The 5,435-nt window shown below is 47.5% G+C and overlaps 1 long non-coding RNA gene across 1 annotated transcript; it reads left to right on the top strand.

Annotated features, from left to right (window-relative positions):
- Window positions 1-2,215: 2,215 nt before the first annotated feature.
- On the top strand, window positions 2,216-4,707 carry LOC142078270 (uncharacterized). Its single transcript, XR_012672168.1, has 3 exons — window positions 2,216-2,257; window positions 4,211-4,356; window positions 4,606-4,707. It is a non-coding gene; the product is annotated as an uncharacterized LOC142078270 (long non-coding RNA).
- Window positions 4,708-5,435: the final 728 nt, after the last annotated feature.

The raw sequence follows: 5,435 nt of genomic DNA, 5'->3' as shown, positions 1-5,435 counted from the left end.
CCTCTTGCATGCACGGTTATGCCCTATTACTGCCCACAAAAAGGTGCAAAGTTAGTAGAAAGTGGGCATAAGGATAATTGTAACATTGCATAATGCCAGTGTTTTTATTGAGGGCATGATTTTTAACACCCAGCACAGTGCATTCTTCCCTCAGACCTGCGGGGGTTTTGTTTGGTCCGTAGGGGGTTGTTGGCGCCAGGTGGAAATATTGGGTGAGTGTTAGGGGACAGACTGCAGCACCGAAAAGGTAAAGATTCGTCTTTTGTGGGACATCACATGCCAAAAAGCAGCCTTTGGGATGCCTAATGCGCTCACGGTTTTTTCTACCAAACTCCACCGAGACCGTGAATCTCCACAGCCTCATCTTGTGCACCAGAAGGAGATCTTCACCCCACACTTCCCACTGAAAACCAGGCGTCCGTTAACTGCAAGCTGTTGATTTACCCCTCATAAAAGCTACAGCGGTGAGGCCAGTCAGGCTGAGCAGCAGAAACACCCCGCACAACCTTGCCGGCGGAGGGGTGAGGCGCCCTCCGGCAGCTGCTCGGGGCCCGCCCGCGGGGCGCGGCGGGAGCCGTGGCGGTTGCGGGCGGTTGAAGGCTCCTCGCGCGCGGCCCCGCCTGGCGAGGGGCGGGTGTAGGCCCCGCCGCGGCCGGGGCGCTCGGCCGGGCGGTGAGGGCGGTGCGGCCGGCCGGGCCTCCCGGGCCCGCCCCGCCTCCGTGTGCCTCCTGACGGCTTCGCAGCCCGTCTGCCGCTCCCCGGTTCCCTGCCGCGGCCGTTGCGGGTGACTTCTTTGCCACCGTTATTTGTGAAGGTAGGAGATGGCCAAGTCCTTGCGCAAGCCATGCAGAAGGAGTCAGGCCAACTTGAAAGAACGAATAAAAGAGAGAAACAAGAAATGGACAGGGCTGGGGAAAGCCTACGAGCCCGCGTCTACAAGTGCCAACGGCACATGTAAGATGCTTTGGTTGCCTGTGTCACAATTTGTCTGGTGCTTGTTCTTCTTAATTCCGGATGTGTAACGATGGATGGTTCTCTTGCAGCCAGCAGCCCTGTGCGACTGAAGAGCATCCAAGCCAACAACAGAGCTCTAGCTCTGGCTTTGCAGGAGGAGAAGCTCAAAGCGAGAGAAGCCCAAGATGCATTTCTGCGTTTAAAGGGAGAGAATCAATGCCTGAAGTTTGAGATCTTTTACTTACAAACACTGCTTCAATCACAGCAAGTGCAGGCACCTGCTGAGGTATTTTGAACACCGTCTTTGTCTTGCAGTAATGGGGAGTGTCAGAATTGGCTCCAGATAAGCCTGAGGTCTCTTTCTGAACTTTGGTGACTCCTGACAAGTCAGTTAGCTACACAGGAGAGGTTGGGTTTCCCCTGGTTCTAGTCATTAATACTTCCTATTTTTTGCTTCTCCTCCTTCTGTAAGGAAAGTCTGTGACAGTCTGTGACACCTGATTTACATATAGTTCAGTTTTCTCATAACATGGTTGTGAGATATGTGTATGTGGAGCTGAAAATACCTGCACCAACATGGGTTGCACTGTTCCTCCATTAGACAAGTGTGTCAGCCTTGTTTAGGCTCCCGTCTTCAGAAGCTGCTTGGAAATTACTGTAGTCAGTTGCTGGGCCAGAAAGGTCAGGGGGTTTGTGATGTGGTGGCATCCCACCTTCCCGTCTTTGGTCTGGACTTTTACTTCTGTCTGCCAGGGAGGCTTCTGTTTTCTGAGTTTTCCCCTCCAAGTACCTCCATTGCTTTCTTCCTGCAGACATCCACACAATTCGCATGTAGAGGTGAAGGAGAGGGCTGGCTCTAAGCGTGGCAGAATTTGGGTTTCTCTTCTCTCCTGCTGCTAGTCATCTGAAGCCTTGCTCTCCTGGAGACTATCAGTCTTGTTTCAGCTGCTTAATCACAGTGAAACTTTTCTTGTTGGCAGAATGCGGGAACGTTTCCTTCAGTGCCTGTAACGATTCCCGTTGTCACTGGACAAGAGTATTGTGCGTAAGTAGGTCTGATAATTTGTCTTGTCACTTCTCTTAGGGAGGCGCATGTAATGCAACAGAAATAATTCCTTGTCCTAAAAGCGATGTATTTTTCCCCTCCCTAGGGGAGCTCCACAATATACCGTGGAACGTGAAGAAATCTCTGAGAGTAAGACGAGGGCCACAGCAGATGACAATAAGCCAGCTGGCTGCGTTTCAGAGGACCACTGTGAATCTGCCAGTGCCGATGCCATAAAGGAAGTAGACCCAGAGTGTGGTAAGGAAATCTACTGGGCATTCCTCCCTCCTGAAGTAAGGGGGAGGACTGTGTGCCTATAACCGCATCATGAATACTCCCTTGTAGTAATGGAGAGATAATACATAAGAACGGAGAAATTCTGTGTAGTGGTAGCTGTGGTTGTACTCTAGTGAGGAGCAGACTTGAGTATCAGCAAAGGTTAAAAGTTTTGAGTGAAGATGCCTGGCAGAATGGGGAACGAATTTGAAAGGTCTGACTCTTGTACCCCTGCCTCCTAGTGACCTGATCTACTGAACAGCTGACTAGAGAAATCTCCTTTTCTGTGGCCTGTAAGTGTTTATGATGAGCTACTTTTTCAAAGCTCAATATTTGAAAAGGCTAATTAGAGAATAAGTGTGAGCCGCAGCTCAAATTTCCTGGAGTCCTGCTGTTAGGACTCATGTTTTCCTATGAGGAGAATACCCAAACTGTAGCCTATTTCAGGATGCTTTCTGGAGACTGTTCACCCGAGCTTATCTTGGTGACCACACACTGGGTCTTGCAAATCTTTTTAGAAAACTCTGCAGCTGGTCTGACTGATGGATTTAGAAAGTAAGCAAAACTTCTCTGGGTTGTTAATCTGTAGTTCAGTAGGACTCTGTTCTGAGTTGAATTTTTTTTTTTTTTTTTTGCCTTGGTAACATAGTGCCAGAGGTGGAGACTGTTTCTTCAAATGAAGAGTGTGGACAATCTGGCAATATGTTCCACAAAAGTATGTCCATCAGGCAGTGCTATTCAGAGATAAGGGCTCATGCAGTGTGTCCTTAGGGTTTTGCCCTTACAGAGACACCTCATTCAACAAGAGCCTTTTCCACACAAGAGGAAGTTAGACTTAAGGAAAGCCTAGAAGAACATAACGTTGAAAACACAAATCCCAGTATTTCTCAACAAAATGAAAGCATGGGAGAACTGGAGTAGGTGTTGAGGCAGGTGATTCTGCAGGTGCTCAACTGAACTCAGACAATGTGCCTGACCTGAAGGAAGTTGTATGTAAAAGGCTCTTGAGTAAGGAGGGAGAAGTATCAGCAGAGAAAGCTGGAAGGTGCTGGACCAAGCCTAGCACAAGTGAAGACTTTCCAAGGAAAGCCAGAGGTGCTGGCTGAGTCCTGTCATAGTAAGGGCCACACTTCTCAGAATGGACATCAGGTGACAGCTTTTTGATGGAAGAAGGTGACTGACCCAGCTACCAGTGGGGCTGACACAGAAGGTGTATCTGAGTCCCAGCCACAAGTTGGGCAGTGCTGATGAGGATTCAGATGATGGCCTCCACATGCCCATCAGCATAAATCACCCAGCAAGTGGCCAGAAGAGGTGCCTGGGGAGAACACGCAAGACCTGACCTGAGAGGTGTCTGGCAGAGCCCGAGCAGGAACTCCAGAATGAAAGAGAGATGGAGCATCCTACACCAGGGGTAAAGCTAGCTGGTAGGGGGAGTTTGGAAAGGGTTGTGTCCTGATCGATTTCTGTACTTCCTAGACTGTTGTTTTAGGGAAGCAGACTGTTTCAAGCTAGCTTCCACATGAAAGGGTGCTGGAAACCTGATATGACAGTGTCATTTATCCAACCGCTTGTTTTGTCAGCAAAGAGGTAACTGAAGCTGGATACTGTTTGAAAAACTGTTTAAAACCAAACTATACTGTGTTGTTTGTGTTTCACAGTGCTTTAAGGATGAAGGGAAACAGGAAATCGGAGCTCCTAATGAAAAGCATGTTGCCAGAGAAAGCTGGATATTCTTTTTTTTAATGGCAGATCAGGGCTTGAAGAGGATCAGCTTAAGGATTTCTTAGTCTTTCTTGAATGGAGAGATGAATGTCATAGGTGCAGCTGCTTAATGTCTACTAGTTCATTTGTATATATTGTGCCTTAAGATCCATGTTTTCTTGAAGTGTTGGGTGTATAATGAACTAACATGCCTTGAAACTTTTTGAACAGGGGAATCCTTTGAGCCTTCTCGTAGATGTCTTCAGAATGTTACCAGCGCGGCATGCTCCCGCCTCGGCACCGGGATAACAGTTGTTCACCCAGCACGTGAAAGGCCACCACCTCTGAAACGCAGGCAACGTGATCCCAGGAACTGTGTATGTGTCCTACTTCTCAGCTTAATGCAGTAAAGCACTGAGGCCTTTCTTAAGAGGCAGGATACGGCGGGGGTTATTTTGGGCAGAAAGTTTCAGGATGGCCTTTGAAGAAGTGTCTGATATGAGTCGTACAAAATAATTCAAGCAGGATCTAATGTAGTAGTTGGGAGTTGAACTGTTTTGTAAATAGAGGAGGGAGTGGGAGATGAAATAGAATCCAAACTTAGTTTTGCTGCATTATTTTTGCAGGAATCTTAGAGGAGATGCATTTGCAGATGAGTATTGTCTGACAGCTCCAATTTTCCAGCAGAAAAAAAAGAAGAATTTCATGAAATAAAGGAGAAATGTTTTAGTTACCAGTGAGTTTTCCTGTCATTCTTAACACCTAGGCAGGTTATGATGCGTGAGAATGTCTTCTACAAGTACAGTCACTTCTGGGCATCTGATACTAGGGACACAGGCAAAAGGTTCTCTTGTTTTCTTTAGTCCAAGGAGTGACCTGCTTTTAAGGAGGTGCCTTTTGTGTGTAAGGCATAAGGTGACTTTATAACAGAGGTGATTCTATTCAAACTCTTCTGAGAGAAATAATGTTCATTATTTCTCATTTTAGAAATGTCCTATACAATGATGTTTGAACATTAGATGTTGACTTTCCTATCATGTTTGAAGTAGGACTTTGGTTGATGAGGGTGGATTTGGAGTGCCTAGGATCACTTGATTCTGAATGTTCGTGTCTCTTCAGGTCTAGTTTATGCCAGGGTTGGTGTTTTATAATGATGCTTGTAGTAAAGGCATTAGGAAGTACAGTGGAGATCTGGGAACTGGTTGGCATCTCTTGCATGGCCTCAGAGGTTGCTTTAAGTGTCCTCTGCCAGGTACTAGAGTCTGGTCTGGGCACAGTGCCAGCCGCTTTTCCTCCCCTGTTGTCTCTGTATAAGCACCTGTGTTAGCCAGTCCGTCAGCTCTGGTTTGACTGCCCAGCTGGAGCTGAAAACCATCCGAATCAGTTGGCACAGCTACAGATGTGGCTTGAGAAATAGAATCTGGGTGCTGCCTTGGTTTGGTGCCTGTCTGGCTTG

This window comes from Calonectris borealis, chromosome 2 (genome assembly GCF_964195595.1).
Source record: "Calonectris borealis chromosome 2, bCalBor7.hap1.2, whole genome shotgun sequence".
Classification (NCBI taxonomy): Eukaryota; Metazoa; Chordata; class Aves; order Procellariiformes; family Procellariidae; genus Calonectris; species Calonectris borealis.
This window is presented reverse-complemented; position numbering and strand designations above follow the sequence as displayed.